Source organism: Palaemon carinicauda, chromosome 12, assembly GCF_036898095.1.
Source record: "Palaemon carinicauda isolate YSFRI2023 chromosome 12, ASM3689809v2, whole genome shotgun sequence".
In the NCBI taxonomy this organism is placed as follows: Eukaryota; Metazoa; Arthropoda; class Malacostraca; order Decapoda; family Palaemonidae; genus Palaemon; species Palaemon carinicauda.
Genome location: NC_090736.1, coordinates 154,914,644 through 154,935,632, shown reverse-complemented (window position 1 = coordinate 154,935,632; position 20,989 = coordinate 154,914,644). Strand labels below are relative to the sequence as shown.

At 50.9% G+C, this 20,989-nt stretch overlaps 1 pseudogene; it reads left to right on the top strand.

Moving 5' to 3' along the window:
• Window positions 1–15,542: 15,542 nt before the first annotated feature.
• LOC137651387 (5S ribosomal RNA) lies at window positions 15,543–15,661 on the top strand (annotated as a pseudogene).
• Window positions 15,662–20,989: the final 5,328 nt, after the last annotated feature.

Below are 20,989 nucleotides of genomic sequence, written 5' to 3'. Positions count from 1 at the left end.
ACGCAACGACTGGTATATCTAGGCATGATTTTAGACACCGATCTCCACAAAGCCTTTCCATCAGACGACAGGATAACAAGGCTGAGGAGGGTCGCAGAACCTTTCCTCAGGCGGGAAGAGCTTCCAGCCCAATCATGGTTACGTCTACTAGGCCACCTATCCTCCCTGGCACGTCTAGATCCGAACGGCCGCCTCAGGATAAGATCCCTGCAATGGCGGTTAAAGTCCCAGTGGAATCAAGGTTCCGATTCTCCGTACTTTCTGGTTCCTATAGGATCCACGGAACAGACGGACCTTCGGTGGTGGCTGAACGACGAGAACCTTCGGAAGGGAGTGGATCTTCTCGTCCTCCCCCCGGATTTGACTTTTCGGACGCGTCAAAAGAAGGGTGGGGGGCCCACATTCTGAACCAAAGGATCTCAGGCCTCTGGTCAGAATCAGAAAAGTACCTCCACATCAACCTGCTAGAAATGAAGGCCGTTTTCCTGGCTCTTCAACAGTTCCAACGGACCCTGGCGGGCCACTCCGTAGTGGTGATGAGCGACAACACCACGGTAGTGGCTTACATCAACAAGCAGGGAGGTACCTTTTCTCAACAGCTATGCCATCTTGCAGTAGAGATTCTGAGATGGTCCGAAATCCACTCGATAACACTTTTGGCTCGCTTCATTCCGGGCTAGAGGAATGTGCTCGCCGACAGTCTGACCAGAGTGACGCAGATAGTGAGTACCGAGTGGTCTTTGGATCCTCAGATAGCCAACAAAGTCCTGACTTTGTGGGGTTCCCCGACAGTAGATCTGTTCGCGACAGCCTTGAATTTCAAGCTGCCCCTGTACTGCTCTCCAGTCCCGGACCCCAAGGCTCTCTGGCAAGATGCTTTTCAACAGAGGTGGGACAACATTGACGTTTACGCCTTCCCACCATTCTGTCTGAAAAGAAGGGTGCTCAACAAGACCAGACTATCGATCAATCTCTCCATGACTCTAATAGCTCCGCTATGGCATCACACGGAATGGTTCCCGGACCTTCTGCGGCTCCTGACGGAGCTTCCGAGAGAACTTCCTCCACGACACGAGCTACTCAGACAACCACACTGCAACATCTTCCACAAAGCCGTAGCTTCGCTTCGGCTTCACGCCTGGAGACTATCCAGCGTCTCCTTACGGAGAGAGGATTTTCGCAACAGGTTGCGGACAGGATGTCTCGCCACCTGCGCGAGTCCTCTATCGGAGTCTACCAGGCGAAGTGGAAAGTCTTCTGTGATTGGTGTCGTGGGAGGGGTATCTCTCCACTCGATGCCACTATTCCAGCAATAGCGGAGTTTCTCATGTATTTACGGGAGTAAATGCGCCTTTCGGTCTCGGAGGTGAAAGGCTATCGCTCAGCCTTAAGCCTGGCCTTTAGGCTGAAAGGAGTGGACATTTCCTCTTCATTAGAACTTTCCCTACTCATACGCAGCTATTAGCTTACCTGCCCTCAGTCAGAAGTAAGACCTCCTCATTGGAACGTGGTTCAGGTCCTCAGGGCTCTGAAGAGAGCCCCGTTTGAACCATTACGCCAGGCCTCTGATCGCCACCTGTCTTGGAAGACGGCTTTCCTACTCGCTTTGGCCTCGGCCAAGCGAGTCAGTGAACTTCATGGTCTTTCTTACGACATCGCCCATTCAAGGGGATGGGGGGAGGTAACGTTCAGGTTCGTCCCTGGGTTTGTTGCCAAGACTCAGAACCCTGGAGTGTCGGACCCTAGGTTCGACTCCTTCGGGGTAACGAGTCTTCGTTCTGTAACAAGTGACCCAGACCATCTGTTACTTTGCCCAGTGAGGAGTCTGAGGCGCTGCTTGAAAAAAACAGCGGCAGTCCGTCCTCATGTACAAGCGTTATTCGTGAGCACAGGAAGGACGAAGAGGAGGGTCACCAAGAACACTATCTCGGCCTGGATTCGGAAGGTTATTCAGCATGCCTTGAATCCTGACCCTCCTCCGTCATGTCGCCCTAGAGCGCACAATGTCAGGGGCATCGCTACGTCCCTGGCCTTCAAGAGAAATTTCTCTGACGCAGGTCTTACAAGCTGGGGTCTGGAAGCGTCGAACGACCTTCACAGCCCACTACCTGCAGGACGTGACCCACAGGAGCCTCGATACCTTCTCTATTGGCCCTGTGGTGGCTGCACAACAGCTGGTCTAACCTCAGGCTCCTTAATGGACAGGTAGCAGAAGGTTGGGGGCATTGTTAACCGGTTTTAGTCTGCGTGACAAAGAGTATGTCTAGCCCTTACTTTTTTCTTCATTCTCCCCTCCCTTGGGGAAAGCAGCATCCAGGTCTCTGCATAGCTGACCTCAACCTTTGCAGGTAAACCATGCTCCCTTGTGCTCCTAGTATTAGCTGTAATACTGTTTGCGTCCCCCTTACCCTGACGAGGTGGTATTGGGAACGTCCTAGCCTAGATTTCCATCTAAAGAATTCCAGGTCAACTTCCTAAGAAGAGTCACAACTTCCTCCACACACAAGCTTATGTAGGCCGCACATTCGTCGCAAGCAATGAACGTGCGAGGTGCAGGGACCCCCTTTCTCGAGTGCTGCTCACTCGGATTTTGGGTCCCCGGGTAAAGCCAAAGCCAGTAAGGCTGGGGACTTTCCGCCCTTCCTAAGGGGGTAAGTCACCCTATGTAAATAGTATGGTTTGTATTTCGGTTACGGAACAAATGACAAATTTGGAGATAATTTGTATTTTTCCTGACCATACAAGCCTTAGCTATTTACTCATATTTGCCCGCCAGCCCTGTCCCCCAAGTCAAGTCCTACCTCTAAGTGAAGTGAGACAACTCACCAGTGTGTGAGGGGGAAGGGGTAGCAAGCTATCCCTTCCCTACCCCCTGCTAACTAGGGGGGGGTACTTAACCCTCGTTAAAAATCTAATGGCTCTTCATTTCAGCTACGCCGAAAGTAATACCTGTACCCTATGTAAATAGCTAAGGTTTGTATGGTTAGGAAAAATACAAATTATCTCTGAATTTGTCATTTTTAGTGAGGGTTAACTACCCATAGTGCTAGTTAGTGGGAGTAGGGGAGAATAGCTTGCTACCACTCCCACTCACACACCGGTGATTTAGTTCACTTTGCTTTTGGCTCGGATGGTGTACGGCCGTTGCTGTTCCTTATCCTTCGCCATTATTATTGGACTGCCATTAATTCTTTTGGGCTTTATCTTTGTGTTAGTGTGTGATGACTTCTGCGACCATGCGCACCTGCCCTGGACTTGATGGCTGGCCTGCAGAGGTCAACGGTGTGACAGTTACAGCCTTTGTAGCGAGTGTCGAGAGTGGTGTGCCTCCCAGCGGGAGAGGTTTTAGCGACGACGGAAGAAGTCTAAGCAGGATATGTCTCCTTCTAAGGGGGAAAAACCCAAGGCCTCTTCTTTTGTCACCCGACCTTCCGTCTCCCGACCTTCCTCCGAAGCTCCTACTCGTTCGGCCTCTTCCAAGAGACCGTCGAGTAGTAGTGTAGACCCTTTTAATTGCGGCCAACCCCAGTCGTCGAGAGATGGTATTGCTTCCCCTAGCGAAGCGGCCCTACCTCTCCCCCAGGTGAGGCCTTGTCTATGTCTTCTGTTTTACAGGTATGGTCGTCCTTGGGACTTTCGGGTCCACCCTCCAAGGACTCCTTGCTGCAGCTCATACTCTGGGTTGCAAGTGTGCAGCTGTCGTCGTCAACTTCGGAGGTAGATCCTCTTGTGCTCGTCGACGTCGTGCTGTCAGAGGTGTGTTCTGAGGCTTCTGCCAATGCCCCTGCCCCTCCAAACTCTCCAGCTGCTACTGCTGCTGCTGACTTAATTTAGTTCCCCCTGTTCCTGATTATCCCTCAAGGGGGAAACTTAGTCCTACATCTGTCTCTCCTGCAAATGTTTCTTCCCCTTGGGGTAGTTCTCTCATAGAGACTCTTCGGAGGACTGCTGCTGCTCATGGTCAGCTTGCTGATCCAACAGCCCCTAGAGGGCGACCCCGTTGCAGAGCTTTGCCTTAGAGGTCCTCCTTCACCATCGGTGAAAAGGCGCCTCTTTGGCCCTTCAGCCTTATCATCGCAACCATCCCCCGAAGAGGAGTCTCCACTTCAATCCTCTCCTGGCCCTCGACCTTCGCCCGTTACTGGACTTTCTTTCAACAACACTGCTGCTAGTCCTCGAACTTTGGTCCTGGACTCTTCTGTAGATCATTCGCGATCTCCATCGGTAAATGTTCGTCTAAGCAAAGGGCACATCCCTGTTCCTGTGCTTCCTACCAGCCGACCTGCCGACTTACCATCACCGTTCCTGTCTCCTGTACAGCCTCCTGAGGCCCTACCCAAGCATGCAGCTGCGTGCCAACGCTCGCCAGCACGCTACAATGCATCAGCGCTCACCAACATCTCGTCAGCACCAGCCTGCTCCGTCATGCTTTATCCGCCCACGTTCTCCAGCTCATTAACACTCTAGACAAATAGCCTTCACCTGCTCGCCCTCAGCGCTTTCCGATGCTCCAGCGATCTCCCGATCGCCAGCACTCTCCAGCGCAACCTCACCACAGAGAGCAACATTTGCCAGCTTGCTAGCGCTCGCCAGCCAACCTACAATCGCCATTACAACTTGCCAAAACCTCACCACACTCCCGCGTAACTTCATTCTCCGGCTCACCACCACTCTCCTAAGCTACAGCGCTCTCCTGCATGCCAGCGCTCCACTGCGCATTTGCGCTTTTCATTGCTAAAGCTTCCTCAGCAACCTCCAGCTCGCCGGTGCTCTCCAACTCGTTAGTGCTCTTCTGTGCACTTGCGTTCTACTGAAGTTGCTCTCCAGCAACCTCCTGCGCATTCTAAGCGGACTGCAAAACACCCTGCGTAAGCCTTACTGCACGCCAACGCTCTCCTGTGCTTTCTAAAGAAGCTGTAGCGTCTTACTGCTGCAGAGCGCTTACTGCGCGCCAACGCTCTCTGGCACACCAGCGCTCTCTTGCGCACTTGTGCACCAGCGTTCACCAACGCACCAGCGCTCACCTGCGCACTCGCGCAGTGACCAGTAACAGGAACAGGTCACCATCGCCTCGTTCCCCTCTCCGCAAACGCCTTTCAGTGCTCCGCCGGGAAAGGGATTCCAAAACTGCCTTCCTCTAAGGCAGACCCACCTACAGAAGTCTCCTCGTAGGGAACCTTCGATCCCTTTCCTTTCAGGGGGTCTGCCTGACAGTGTGCTAGTCAGTCAGCAGCCATGGTTCAGTGCTATGGTCAGGGCAGTGGTGCAGGCCTTCAATCCTGTTCTGTCTGGCTGCTCTTCGGAGCATCCTACAGTTCCAGCAGACCCTCTGCAAGGAACCATGACTACTTCTCTTCCCCTGGAGAGGAAAAGAGGAATCTCAGATGCGGTCACTTCCTCGAGGCTAAAGCCGACTCCAGTTAGACCATCAAGGCCAACTCCTCCTGCATCTTCCTCCAGATACTCTCCTACCTCACCTCTGCCGAGGGAGTCGCGTGAGGAAAGGACCTCCTCCCTTCCACCTTCGGAGGAAGCCTCCCCTCATGTGAAGAGTTTCCCACCACCAGCAGAAATCAGGAAGGACACGTCATCTCGGCCTTCTATATTGTAGTCCTACCTCCTTCCTCGCAAGGAGTACAAGGACTCCAAGATTCTTCCAAAGTCCTCTTCTAGGACTTTTAAGTCTACAGAGACAGCCGTCAATCAAGGGATGTCAGCGACCCACCCCGAGAAGAGCTCTCAGGGATGGAAGAAGAGACTTTGCTGCAAGTCCAACGTCGGAAGGAGAGCAAAAAGTCAGAACTTGCATTTCCGCAGGTTCCGACTCTCATAAGAGTTCTCAATTGGTTTACCAACCCAGAGATACCCCCACAAGAGGACAAAAACACGGTCTTAGACCGTGTCTTTGGCACCCAGAACCCCTCAAAGACCAGTGCAACCTTGTTCTAGTCTTAAGGGCTGAAGGGTGCCAGGGCTAAGATCGCCCTACAGCTCTCCGAACATGCCTCCTCCCATCGTTCCGGCTCTACCAGTAAGGTTCTCCCACCTCCTCGTGTCCAATAGTGGAGGTACAGTATTTTGAGATTCTGGATGAGCCTCGTCCAGCTCTTTCTCTCCATCACTCCTTGGAAGAGCTCACCAAGGGAGTCTCTCTAGAGAGAGTCACTAACCGACAGGTCACTTTATCGGCAACCGAGATCCTTAACTAGGAGAAGGTCATGAATTACGCCATGCAGGCTACTTCGTTGCTTGATGTCTGGTTAGGGACCTTGGGAATCCTGGTACGGACTGAGTATTTTTCCAAGGAACGTACTGTATCAGGAAAACAATGGAGACTTTCCTGCTCTCAGGCACTCGTACAGTTGAGTTTCTCGCCCACCAAGTTTCGAACTTGTAGGCAAATACCATCCTGAAATGTCGGGACGCGGTGTCTGAGAGGTTCCATCAATGAGTCTCGAATGCCGAGATCGCTAGGCTCAGATATTCCTCCCTAGAGGGAGCCCATCTATTCGAGCCTAAGGACGTGGAACATGCTGCTGAGAGATGGAGGAAGTCCCATCAGGACTCCCTCCTCCATAGGGCTTTGACTTCCAAACCCTATAAACCACCAGCTCCTCAGCAGTCCCGTCAGCCAAGACAGCAGCGAAGACCAAGGTGTCTAAGAAGCCCAGGAAAATATCCTAGAGCGAGGTCGAGGCCGCAAACACTAGGATAGGCACTTCCCCTGCTTGTCCACCAGTAGGGGGATGCCTACAAAGCTGCTCAGACTGGTGGAAACAACTGGGGACCGAACATTGGACAATATCTGTGATTCGTTTAGAGTATCACGTCTCGTTCATAACATCTTTCCCTCCCCTGACCAAGAATCCAGTGTCGATAGATTCCTTTGCCATGGGATCAGTAAAGAGGCTGGCCCTTTGGGCAGAAGTCCAGACCCTGTTGAAGAACGGAGATCTTCAGGTGGTCCTCAACAAATCCCTAGGCTTCTTCAGTCTACTCTGTTTGTGAAAAAGGCATCTAGAGGCTGGGAGACCAGTCATCGACCTCTCAACTCTGAACAAGTTTGTCAAACAAACTCCATTCAGCATGGAGACAGCAGACATGGTCAGACTAGCGGTAAGACCACAGGACTTCATGCGCACACTGGACCTGAAGGACGCGTACGTCCAGATCCCAGTCCATCCGTCTTCAAGGAAGTACTTAAGATTCAGCCTAGACAACAGAAAATACCAGTTCAAGGTTATGTGCTTTGATCTTTCCACAGCACCTCAAGTCTTCAACAGAGTGTTTGCCCTAGTGACGTCTTCAGCACACAGGTCTCCTTCGTTATCTGGACGACTGGCTAATCCTAGCAGACTCGGTGTCAACCCTTCTTCAACATTGACACAAACTTCTGAGGCTTTGCCATGATCTGGGGATCATGGTAAACCTTGAGAAGTCCTCCCTGCTTCCTACGCAGAAACTGGTAAACCTAGACATGATAATAGAACCAATCTCCACAAAGCCTTCCCATCAGACGACAGAATAGCAAGGCTGAGAAAGGTCGCAAGAACCTTTCTCAGACGAGAAGAAATTCCAGTCCAGACATTGTTACGTCTCCTCGGTCACCTTTCATCACTGACCTGTCTAGTTCTCAACGGTCACCTCAGGATGAGATCTCTCCAGTGGTGATGCAAGTCCAAGTGGAATCAGGCTCTCGATTCCCTGGACATTCAGATCCCCATGGGATCAGCGGAATAGACGGACCTCGAATGATGGGTGGCACATGAGAACCTCCGAAAGGAAGTGTATCTTCTCATCCCCCCCCGGGTTTGATGCTGTTCCAGACACTTGAAAAATAAAGGGTATGTGCTGTACCTCACGACCTCAGGCTTTTGGTCAGAGTTAGAAGAATACCTCCACATAAATTTCTTAGAGATGAAGGCCATCTTTCTGGCCCTTCAGCAGTTCCTGGCGGTAGAGATACTGAAATGGGCTGAGATTCACTCAATACCATTATCGGCAAACTTCATTCCCGGCAAGAGGAATGTGCTCGCCGACAACCTGGTCTTTGGATCATCTAGTAGCTAACAAAGTCCTGACATTGTGGGGTTCCCCGACAATGGACCTCTTCGCAACAGCCCTGAACTTCAGGCCCCCGTTGTACTGTTCCCCAGTCTCAGACCCCAAGGCTCTCTAGCAAGATGCATTCCAACAACGGTGGGACAATATCGACGTTTACGCCTTTTCTCTGTTCTGTCTGATGAGGAGGGTACTCAACAAAGCCAGAACATAGGTCAACCTCTCAATGACCCTCATAGCTCTGCTATGGCATGACGCAGAATGGTTTCCAGACCTTCTGCAACTCCTGACGGAGTCTCCAAGAGAACTCCCTCCACGACACGATCTATTCAAACAGCCACATGCCAACATATCCCACAAAGCCGTAGCTTCACTACGACTTCACGCTTGGAGACTATCCAGCATCTCCTCTCTCAGAGAGAATTTCCGCAACAAGTTGCAATCAGGATGTCTGGATACCTGCGAAAGTCATCAGCAGCAGTCTACCCGGCAAAGTGGAAGGTCTTCTGTGGTTGGTGTCGTGGAAGGGGCCTCTCTCCTCTTGATGCCACTATTCCAGCAATAGCAGAATTCCTTGTGTATTTGCGGGAAGAAATGTGCCTGTCAGTATGGACGGTAAAAGGCTATTGCTCAGCCTTAAGCCTCGCCTTTAGACTGAAAGGAATGGATATTTCTTCATCGCTAGAATTTTCTTTACTCATACGGAGTTATGAACTTACCTGTCCTCAGTCTGAAGTGAGACCTCCCCCATGGAACGTGGTTCGAGTTCTCAGGTCTCTTTACGCCAGGCAACAGATTGCCTCTTAACTTGGAAGCCGATGTTTCTGTTAGCTTTGGCTTCAGCCAAGCGAGTCCGTGAACTTCATGGTCTCTCATATGACATCGCCCATTCAAAGGGATGGGGAAGAGGTGACATTCAGCTTCGCCCCTGAGTTTATTGCAAAGACTCAGAACCCGGGAGTAGCGGATCCTTGATTTGACTCCTTCCGGATTTCGAGTCTTCGTTCTGTAACAGAAAACCCTGATCATCTCTTACTCTGCCCAGTGAGGAGTTTGAGGCTGTACCTTGAGAGAATAGCCGCAGCCCATCCTCGAGTGCCTGCACTCTTAGTCAGCACGGGAAGGACCAAGAGGAGGGTCACCAAGAATACAATCTCAGCATGGATTTGTTTGGAAGGTCATAGATCATGCATTGAATCCAGACCACCACCCTTCACGTCGCCCCAGAGCTCATGATGTCGGGCGTAGCTACATCCCTGGTATTCAAGAGAAACTTCTCAGTGAAGCAGGTTCTACAGGGTGGGGTGTGGAAACTACAAACTATTTTCACATCCCACTACCTGCAAGACGTGATCCACAGGAGGCTAGATACGTTTTCTATCGGTCCTGTGGTGGGTGCACAACAGCTAGTATAATACCTCAAGCTCCTTATTGGACAAGTAGCAGAAGGTTGAGGGCACTGTTACCCAGTTTTAGTCTGTGTGAATGATAAGGTTTGACTGGTTCTTATTCTTTTCTTCATCCTTCCCTCTCTTGGGGAAAGCAGCATTCTGGATTCTCTGCACAAGCTGACCTCAAACCACTGCAGGTAAACCATGCTCCCCTGTGTACCTAGTATTAAGCTAATACTGTTGCATCCCCATACCCTGGTGAGGTGGTACTGTATTTGGAAAGTCTTGGTTACAACAGTTTTTCCTACTAAAAGACTCAGAATAACTTTACCTGGACAGCTACACTTCTAAATATCTCAACACACAGCTTACGTTGGCCGCGGACCTTACGTAGCAAGGTTTTAGCGAGGCGCAGGGACCCCTTATTTTGAGTACTAACATACTCATATAAGGAGCCTCCGGGTAAAAGCCAAAAGCCAGATTGGCAGGGATGTCCACCCTTCCTAATGGGTGAGTCACCCCTAAATAAATAGCATAGTTTGTATTCCAGTTATGGAACAAATGACAAATTCGTAGATAATTTTTATTTTTCCTAACGATACAAACCTTAGCTATTTATACAAACTTGCCCGCCAGCCCTATCCCCCTTGAAGTCCTACCTCCAAGCAAAGTGGGCTAAATCACCAGTGTGTGAGTGGGAGCAGTAGTAAGCTACCCCCGATAACTAGCGGTATGGGTAGTTAACCCTCGCTAAATTTTAATGGCTCGTCATTTCAGCTTCGCCGAAAGTAATGCTCCTAAATAGCTAAGGTTTGCATTGATTAGGGAAAAATAAAAATTCAAATTATCTCCGAATTTGTCATGCTTATTTAGGATCATACATGCTATCTTTCAGTTTTAATGCTATTTATGAATGCAAACTGAACTTATAAATTGTGGGTACATATTTACTTTTGTACACACTATTGTAATATAGTTTCTCTGGACTATTTTAGTGTTGTACGGTTCTTTTGTCCTAGAGTACAGTACTGGAAATTTATTGTTTGTTCCGTAACCAAAATACAAACCACGCTATTTACATTGGGTTTACCTTTTAGCGTAGCTGAAATGGCGAGCCATTAGAATTTAACGAGGGTGTATTACCCCCGCGCTAGTTAGCAGGGGGGTAGGGGAGTGGTAGCTGGCTACCCCTCCCCCCCTCACACACCGGTGAATTGCTTCACTTTCACTTTTGGCTCGGACAGGGACAGACGTCTCTGTCTTTGTACTCGCTTGGCAGCCATTGTTTGTTTTGTCTTTACTTAATCACGTACTTTTCTTTTACTCAATATATATGTAAACATTTTCTCATGTTTATGTATACAGTGAACCCTCGTTTATCGCGGTAGATAGGTTCCAGACGCGGCCGCGATAGGTGAAAATCCGCGAAGTAGTGACACCATATTTACCTATTTATTCAACATGTATATTCAGACTTTTAAAACCTTCCCTTGTACGTAGTACTGTTAACAAACTACCCTTTAATGTACAGAACACTTAATGCACATACTACAGTACCCTAAACTAAAGCAGGCACAAATATTAAAGGCAATTTTATATCATGCGTTTCCTAAACACGCTAAAAAGCACGTTAAAAAATAGCAAACCAATGTTTTGTTTACATTTATCTCTGATCATAATGAAGAAACAAACTGGAGGTAGAGCTTTGCTTATTACCCAGACATATTTCCCATACTATTCCCTTAGAACTACATCACATCTTCCTACTTTAGATATATATATATATATATATGTTACTGTATATATATGGGTTATGGAAAAAATCCGCGAAGTGGTGAATCCGCGATGGTCGAACCGCGAAGTAGCGAGGGTTCACTGTATATTTGAGTATAGAAATCAGTAAGTTTCCTTTTCAGAGTTTGTGCTTGTGTGTGTATTGTACGATATCTCCGTGGAGCCCTCGGCAGTTAGGCCACCATGGTGTAATTTCATGGGTCGCGATCGAGTTTGACTTCGGTCTTTCTCTCTCTCTCTCTTGAGGTCGTTCACCCTTTTACTACGTTACTTACTACGCCTTTGAAGCTTCCTTCCCGTGTGGGGGGGGGGTTGCTACGCCGTACGTTTTGTCTCAATTAGTTTATGAATCTAATTGTATTTGTTGATTTTTCAGCTTTGTAGAACGATTCCTTTTGGGGTTTTCGTTCTTTCTTTAGTGTTCATTCATTTTTAAATTACATAGTTACATAATTATAATTGTTATAATTCTGTGTTGGTTACAGCTCTCCTTCCGTGAGTGTAAGTGGTTGTGAGGGCACGTGCCTGTTGTGTAATTCTTGTGTTCCTTTCCCTCGGGATTCCTCTTTGGAGCCTTCCCGGGGAATGAATGTTTTTGTTTTATTTTTTACAGTTACCGATTTAGTTCGTTTCTGTAATGTGACAATGGAGTGAGCTGTCTTGTTGAGGCCTGGGGATTCGGCTGTTGCTGCCTCCCCTATAGATCTTCGTCAGGGGCGTGTCTCCTTCTTCTGGAAGTACTCCCGTGACGATTGACAGCTCTCCAGTTCATTTTAGAACACTCAGGAGGCTCGTCTCCTTGGGTGGGTAACTTTCCTTCCGAGGGAAGTTTTTCCTGTCCAGGCTTGAGTTTTTCCCCTTTTGGGGGGTTCTTCTCGTCTTTTTTTCGTGCGACTATGCTCTTGGTGCTGAGCGGTCGCACCTGCAGTTACGCTCAAGGGGCTGGGCAACTGCAGGAGCCCCTCTTCGGAGGATTGCTCCTTTTAGGTCACTGGCTGACCCGTCTCTTCTACGAAGTGTTTCTCTTTCGTTCGCGAGAGAGTACACTCATAGAGACTCCTCTTCGGAGGACTCTTCTGCTGTTGTTGCTGTTGGCCTCCTCCGCCGTAAGGCTCACCGTCCGCTACGTCGTAAGGGCCTCCCATCTCCCTATAAGGGTGCTAAAAGGCGCCTTTTTGAATCTCCGTATGCAGCCTACAACTCCTTCTTCTTGATCTTCCGCCCCTGGTGCAGATGGACAGCAGTCTGACCTCGTCTTCCGACGGGCAACGGTCTTCCTGACGGACAACGGTCTTCCGACGGACACCAGTCTCCCGACGGACAGACAACGGTCTTCCGACGGACATCAGTCTCCCGACGGACAACGATCCCTTCGGGGTAAAGGGTTGCCTCCCACGGGTGTTCTTGCCTTGCGTGTCAGGGTTCCCCTGCGCGCCCTTCTGCTGTGTTCTCTCCTGCTCAGTGTTAGCGCACAGGCGCTCTACTGCTCTCCTGCTCAGTGTTAGCGCACAGGCGCTCTCCTGCTCATCAGCGCTTTCCTGATCGCTAGTGCTCTCCTGTTCGCCAGCGCTCTCATGTTCGTCAGCGCTCTCATGATGATCATCTCTGCTGTTCCTGTTGGTTCCTGTTACGCGCCCTGTGCTCCCACGTTCGCCCTCGCGATCTGGAACTTCGGTTCAGGTCTTGGACAAGGACTCTTCTTCTACGCATAAGCTTCCACGAGTTGCCTTCTGCTCGCCAGCGATCACCAGCTCGCCAGCAACCATAGACGCGTCAACGTTCGCCTGCTCGTCAGCGATCTCCTACGCGTCAACGATCGCCATCGATCTGCCACGCGTGTCAGTTCCCCTGGACACCATCAGTAGCGATGTAGCGCTCGCCTGCTGTGGACCACGATCTCCGGTAGCTGAGTCTTGCCGTAGATATTCCTCCTGCTCGCCAGCGCTCACCTTTACTTCTGTCCTTCGGTGCGCCAGCTTTCTTCAATCGCCAGCGCACATCTGCGCGCCCTTTTCTGCCACGCACCAATGGGTGCCAACGGTTTTTTCTGACCGTCTAGGATCGCCTGATTAACAGCTTGCTTCAGCGCTCACCTTCCTGACGCACCTGTGTGTCCTCTGTTAGCGCGATGCGCGCTAACCATCACTAGTCTCTCTCGCGTTGGCAATCGCCTACGCGCCCGCGCGATTCTTCACCTGCGCTCTAGCGTTTTGTTAAAGCACCACCGCTCGCCAATGCGCCGTCACTTGCCGATACGCCATCGCTTGCCAACGCGCCTTCACTCTCCCACGGGCTATCGCTCGTCAACGCGCCATCGCCCACCTACGCGCCATCGGTCTCCCGACCGCCTGCGCTCACCCCCGTGCCCACGTGCCTGCGTGTCCCCACGCGACTGCACGCCCGCGCGCCTACGCTCATGCGCGACCGCGCACAAGTTCTACAATGTTTGCCCGCACGCGAACCAACGGTGTTCCGTCGCGCGGACGGGCGGTGTTCCGTCGCGCGGACCGACGGTGTCCCGTCGCGCCGACCGACGGTGTTCCGTCGCGCGAACGTCGGCTTGATTCCTGCAGTATCCATTGCTCGCCTACGGGTCATCGCTCGCCGACCACCAGCTCTCGCCCTTCCTACCACGCTCGCCCTCCTTCTGCGCTCCTTCGCGCACTTTCGTTTGCGTTCCTGCGTGCCCGCGCATGGGCGCTTCCAAACCATTGATTTACCATCGCGCGAGCGCCAGGGCGATTGCGACCGCGATTCCCGTTGGGGTTTCGCAGCATGGCCAGCCTGGCGAGTCTTCTGGAGCGTATTTCCAGAACACGGCCTCACCCCGTAAACGCAGAGCATGGCACTTGCAAGAGCAGGAAGAATCTTCAGGGAGGTCTGAGCAACATTCTTCTTTCCAGAAACTGGGTTAGCCCTTCCCCAGGAAGGGTTTTGCCAGGGAGCTTTCCGTTCGAGATTTCTCCATCGGCCAAGAGGTCACTGGTTTACCCCTTCCTCTTCTCCATCTTGTGAAAGGGGCTTACCAGGTCCTTTCTCTCCTCGGTTGCGACCCGAGGTTTTGTTCAAGGAAGCTACAGGAAGATCATGGGTACTTTCCTCCTCTCGGGCTCAAGCACCTTGGCGTTTGGTCGCCAAGTTTCAATCTTGCGGGCAAGCTAGATGTTGGACCATCTGGACACAATGACCGAGGGCTTCCTTTCGGGTGTCTCATCCGTGGATGTCGACAACCTCAGACACCCTTCCATCCTTGGGAAGAGCTTGTTTGTGCCCAAGGACAGAGACATAGACAGCGGTTGTGCGGAGGAAGTCGACTTCCGTTTTCACTCCTCCAAGGCGCTTTCTTCGAGACCCTGCAGGGCTCCAGCGCCTCTTTCTTTCAGCCTCGTCGGCCTAAGTTATCGGACCGGCTACGACAACTGAGACAAGGTGTCCAATAGCAGTCCCCTCCTGTCAGGAACAGGTAGCACGGGAGGCTCTCCCGGGGGGGCATAATCCTAGAGGGAGCGGCAGAGTTCACGAACTCTAGGATTGGCAACCCCCCCTTGCAGGTTTCACGCTGGGAGGATGCCTAAGGTTACTCATCCGGATAACAGCTTCCCGATGCCGATTCCTGCACGATCTCCATGATCAGCCAAGGATATCGCACCTGCCGTCTCTGTCAGCGAATTCAGTGTCACTGAACCTCTATGCCATAGGGTCGGCAAGAGTTTGCCCGTTTGGGCAGAATGATCCATGCCTTAGGAGAAGGTCCTCCATAGGATCGTCGACGGCTTCACCCCCCGGTTTCTTCAGTCGATCCTTTCTCGTAGGAAAGTATCTGAGACGGGAATTCCGTAGTCGATCTCTCAGCTCTGATCAAGTTTGTCGAACAAACTCCGTCCAGCGTGGAACAGCAGAATCGATCAGACTGGTAACGAGGCGACAGGACTCCTTAGGCCCTGGATCGGAAGGACGGGTACTTTCAGTTTCCATTCCATCCATCTTCCAGGAAGCTCTTGGAACTCAGCCTAGTCTACAGGTATTTCTGCTCAAGATGCAGTGTGGCGATCCCGCCGTGGCATTGCAGGTTTTTCCCCAGAGAACTCTCCCTGCTTTTCTCATGGCCGCTCAGGAGCAGGCTTCCGCCTCCTTCGCCTTTTGAAGGTCTGGTCAACTCCGGTAGGCTCGGGTTCGACCTTCTTCAACGCCGGGACAAGCTTCCGGATCCTTACCATGAGTGGGGGTTCATGGTAATTTGCTAGGAGCCTTCTCTTCTTCGGCCTCAACATCTGGAGTATCTAGCCATGATATTGAGTCAATGGCCTTACCACGTTGGAAACCCCGCTTCTCGTCCGTCCAGCGAGGTTAAGCAACGTCGGGTCTGGTCGGTACTTGGATGGGTGACCGCCTGGGGACGCCAGATTCTGTGGCCGCCTCCTCCGAGCCTTCCCTTCAGTTGACTGTGGCAAGGCTGAGGAGAGTCGCAGTACCTGTTTTCAGTCAGGCAGAGCTTTCAGCCCTACCTTGGAACGTTTCCTAGGTCTCTTTTCCTCATTGACCCGTCTAAAGTTCCGAATGGTCGCCTCAGGATAAGTTCCCTGTGGGGCGGCCCAAGTTCCGGTGGTTTCAAAGCAACGATTAACCGGACTTTCTGGCCCCTATGGGACCAGCGGAACAATTAGACCTGCAATGGGTGTTGACCTATGGAACCTCTTGATGGGAGTGGATATTCTCGTCCTTTCCCCACATTTTTTATGCTATTCTCGGACTCGTCAAAGAAAAGGGGGGGGGGGGGGGCATGTTCCGGTCCAGGCCTATGGTCAGGACCTGAAGGATACCTCCATCATTCAGGCGGCAGGCTTAGGGGCCGTAGTCTGGTCCCTCTAGAGATCCTACAGCTCCTGCCGAGTCGCTCCGTGCGCGACGACTTCATGGTACTGGCGTGTTCTAACCAGCAAGGGACGCATTTTCATACCTTCGCATCTTGCAGTAGAGATACTGAGATGATTTGAGATCCTCTCAATACCACCATCGGCTCGCTCATTCCGGGCAGAGGAATGTTCTCTCCGACTATCTGAGCAGAGCCTCGTAGAGAGAGTGTACCTGGGGGTCTTTGGCCTTGAGTAAGTAGCAAGTCCTGGCCTGGGGGACCTGATCGCGACAGCTTGGAACCTCAAGCTTCCGCTGTTCTTCCCCCCAGTCTCAGACCCCGAGACTCTTTGGCAAGATGCATTCCGGTGATGGTGGGACAACATCGACGCCTGTGTCTTCCCTCCTTTGTTGTCTGTTGAGAATGGGTCTCAACAAGACCAGGTTGTCTGTCAACCTTTCAATGGCCCTGAGAGCTCCACTGGGACTATACGCAGAACGGTTTCCGGACCCTCTGCTTCCCCTGACGGAACTCCTGGGAGAGCTTTTCCCACGGCACAGGCTACTCAAACAACCACCCTGCAACATTTTTCACGAGCCGGGGCGTCGCTTCGGCTTCATGCCTGGACACACTACGCCGCCTCCTCAAGAAGAGACAACCCGCTACAGTCGCGGGGCGGAGGTCGCGTCATCTGCGATAGTCATCCGCAGGGGTCTTCCAGGCGAAGTGGAGAGTCTTCTGTGGTTGGTGTCGTGGGAGATATACCTCTTCCCTTGAGGCCTCTTCTCCAGCAATAACGAACTTATTGCTTTTCGGCGGGAGGAAACTCTTTTCCGCTCTCGGCAATGAAGCCTGTCGCTCAGCCTTTCCCTGACCTTCAGGCTGAAAGGAATAACTTTTTCCTTCCCGCTGGACCTTTCCTCGCTTATGCCAACCTGCGAACGTCCCTGCCCTAGTCGGAGTGAGACCTCCAACATGGAGCATGGCTCGGACTTTTTAGTCCCTTAAGAGATCTTCTCAAGACCCTTTACGTGAGGCCTCTGATCGTATTCCGTCTTGGGGCTCCTGCTCACTCTGGCCGCGGCCAGTGTGTAAGCAATCTTCTTGGTCTCGTACGACTCCGCCCTTTCTAAGGAATGGGGGAAGGCAACATTCAGGTTCGCTCTGAGTTGTTGGCTAGACTCAGAATCTTGGGGTCCCGGCCCTTCGGTCCTATTCCTTCAAGATTTCGAATCGCCATTCTGTATCTGATGACCCAAAACCTTCTCCTTCTTGCCAGTAAAGGAATCGAGGGGTTATCTTTGGGAACAGCTGCAGTTTGTCCTCACGTGCAGCAGGGTTGGGAGCACAAGAAGGACACGGGGGAGAGTCACCAGTATACCTCTTCAGCTCGGACTCAAGGACATTTATCTCGACCTGAATCCAGACCCTCCCCCGTCACGTCGCCCTACAGCACGATGTCGGATACATCGCAACGTCCCTCGCCTTCGAGTAATACTACTCTGTGACGCAGGTGCTACAAGCTCTAGTCTGGAAGCGTCTAATGACCTTTGCAGCCCGCTTCCTGCAGGGCGTGACCCACAGGAGTATCGATACGTTTCTATCGCTCTGTGGTGGCTACACAACAGCTGGTCTAACCTCAGGCTCCTTTTTGGACAGGTAGCAGAAGGTTGAGGGCATTGTTATCAGGTTTTAGTCTGCATGAACGAAAGAAGTATGTCTGGCCCTTACTTCTTTCTTCATCATCCCCTCTACTGGGAAGCAGCATCCTGGTCTCTGCATAGCTGACCTAAAACCTCTGCAGGTAAACCATGCTTCCTTGTGTTCCGAGTATTGAGTCAATACTGTCGCGTCCCCCATATCCTGACGAGGTGGTATTGGGAACGTCCTAACCCAGAGTTCCTTCTGGAACTCCAGGTCAACTGCCTAGGACGGGTCACACTTCTTCCTTCACACACAAGCTTATGTAGGCCACACGGTTCCTTGGGGAGCAAAGAACTTGTGAGGTGCAGGGACTCCTTTTCTCGAGTGCGACTCACTCGGATTCTGAGTCCCCGGGTACTGTAAAGACAAAGCCAGTATGGCTGGGGACTTTCCACCCTTCCTAAGGGGTAAGTCACCCAATGTAAATGGCGTGGTTTGTATTTTGGTTACGGAACAAATGACAAATTCGAAGATAATTTGTATTTTTCCTAACCATACAAACCTTAGCTATTTACATATATTTGCCCGCCAGCCCTGTCCCCCAAGGCAAGTCCTACCTCTAAGTGAAAGTGAAGCAATTTACCGGTGTGTGAGGGGGGGAGGGGTAGCTAGCTATCACTCCCCTACCCCCCTGCTAACTAGCGCGGGGGTAATACACCCTCGTTAAATTCTAATGGGTCGCCATTTCACCTACGCTAAAAGGTAAACCCAATGTAAATAGCTAAGGTTTGTATGGTTAGGAAAAATACAAATTATCTTCGAATTTGTCATTTTGGAGGGGTGAATATTTTCCTGGTAAATTAGTTTCCAACCAGGACAGGTTCTGCATCTAAAAATAAAGGTATACTACCAAGTCGTTTTGCTGCAACCAGAAAGAAGTAAAAACTTGGTGAGGGTGGTCCACTTTTCTCCTGGTTGGTGCTCTGAACGGATGTTCGCTACAATCACTGTACTTGCTGTGTTTTTGTGCTGTTCCTTTGTGCTTTTCCTTCCCTTGTGTGGTTGTGTATTATGAGTGGTGTTCAAAGTAGTATACATACTTTTCCCGGCCTTGAAGAGCGCCCTTGTGGAACCTTTATGAGCCTGGTTGAGGTGGATCCTTATCCTTTGTTGCGTCTGAGTTGCCGTGGTAACCGTTGCTCTTTTTCTTCTCCTTGTGATTTTTGCAGGGAGTGGCTGCCTTCCCAGAGCACAAGAAAGACTTGGGTTGGTGGATGCAAGACTCCAACCTTCGCCAGGGGGTAGATCTTTCTTCTCCCCTGGATTTGATGCTTTTTCCAAACTCATCAAAAGAAGGATGGGAGGACTCACCTGCAACAACATGTCCTCCGGGCTCTGGTCCGATCCCGATCGTCAATGCCACATAAACCTCCTGGAATAAAAGGTAACTTTTCTGGCCCTCCAACACTTCTAACATCTCTTTGTCAGGTCACTCTGTAGTGTTGATGAGTGACAACACCACCATACTGGCATACATATAGAGAGAGGGAGGTACCTTCTCGCAACAGCTTTACCATCTGGCTGTCAAGGTTCTGTGATGGCCAGGACAATCAGACCTCAATTTCAGCACGGTTCATTCCAGGCAAGAACAACATTCTGGAAGACAATCTGAGCAGGAAGACTCAGACCATTGGCTCCTCAGATAGCAACTTAAGTCCTGACTTTGTGGGGTTCGCCTCTGATAGACCTGTTCACGATGTCTCTCATTCACAAATTGCTGATGTGTTACTTCCCAGTACCAGACACTGACGAAGTGTTCCAAGATGCCTTCCAACATTCTTGGAACTCCATTGACATTACGAGTTAACCCCACCCCCCATTTTGCCTAATCTGGAGACTGCTCAACAAAGTTAGATGGTCCTCCAACCTATCTATGACGTTAATAGCTCCGTTATGGCAACACACAGAATGGTACTCGAACCTTTTGTTGCTGACAGAGGTTCCGAGGGAGTTACCTCCCTTATATGACCTATGTCAGCCACACGCAATGATATACCACGGGGCAGTCGCATCCCTACAACTTAACACCTGGAGGTTATCCAGCATCTCATCACTCGGGTTTTTTGCGATCATTGGCGAAAAGCATGTCTAGATACTTCAGAAAGTACTCTATTGCGGTCCGTCAAGCGAAGTGGACAATCTTCTGTGGTTGGTTTTGTAGATGGGGTCTCTCTCTCCACTTGGAAATACTGTACCCCTGATTGCCAAGTTTTTATCATATCACTTGAGAGGAAAAAACTTCCGTCGAAGCCGTAAAAGGTTATCGCTTGGCCTTAAGCCAGATCTTTAGACTGAAGGAATCCTTATTTCCTATGTTCCTACACTAAATACAAACCCTTATTCTTTACTATAGGAGATATTCTAGCGCGAGCTGGAAAATACGGCAGAAAACCTTAACAAGGTCGTTAACGACCGAGCCGGTAGTTATCCCTCCGATGGGGGTGGGGGACTGCCGGCCGGTAGCTACTGAGTACCTCCAATCGAATTCTAGCCGTCGCTGTGGTAACACCTCTGCTCCCGGTTGTGTTTAACTGGCAGACTAGCCTTTCTTTAATTGTGTTTTCATTAACTTTTTCTTTTTCTCTTTAAATTAGATGTGATGTCCTCTAATTTGAGGAAGTGTCCCGGGATTCCCCCCGAAATCTTGTGGCACATTTATGTCACCGCCGGAGGTGGATCCTCATTTCCTATGCCTTTCATACAGAGGTCATAGGTGTGCTGAAGACTCCCCCTGCCAAGTATGTAAGGAATGGTCGCCTATGCAGTGGGATAAGTTCATGAAGAGGAAGAAGAAGGAATCCAAGAAAGACTCATTACCTCCAGGTTCGCCGTTGAAAGTTAAGGAGTGTCGGGCCTCCTCTTCGGTCTCTCGATCTCTTCCTTCAGATTCTTCCTTGCCTCCTTCCTCCGGGGGGAAGGCAAGGAAGAGCGGCACCATTGATTTAACACCCACCTCCCCCGGTGGGATAGTTTCTTCCGTCATCGGAAATAATTCTATTACCGCTTCTCTTCCGGATAACGTGCAAATGGTATGGCCTGCCCTTGGACTTCCTGGTTCTCCTTTGGTGGAGGTGTGGAACCAGTTCCTCGCAGGCACAGTTTTACCTCAGGTCCCTTCTGTTTTGGAACCCTCGGGAGTTCCAGGCCTCGCCGATATCCCATCAGCTCAGTCGGCGGCCGCTGAAGT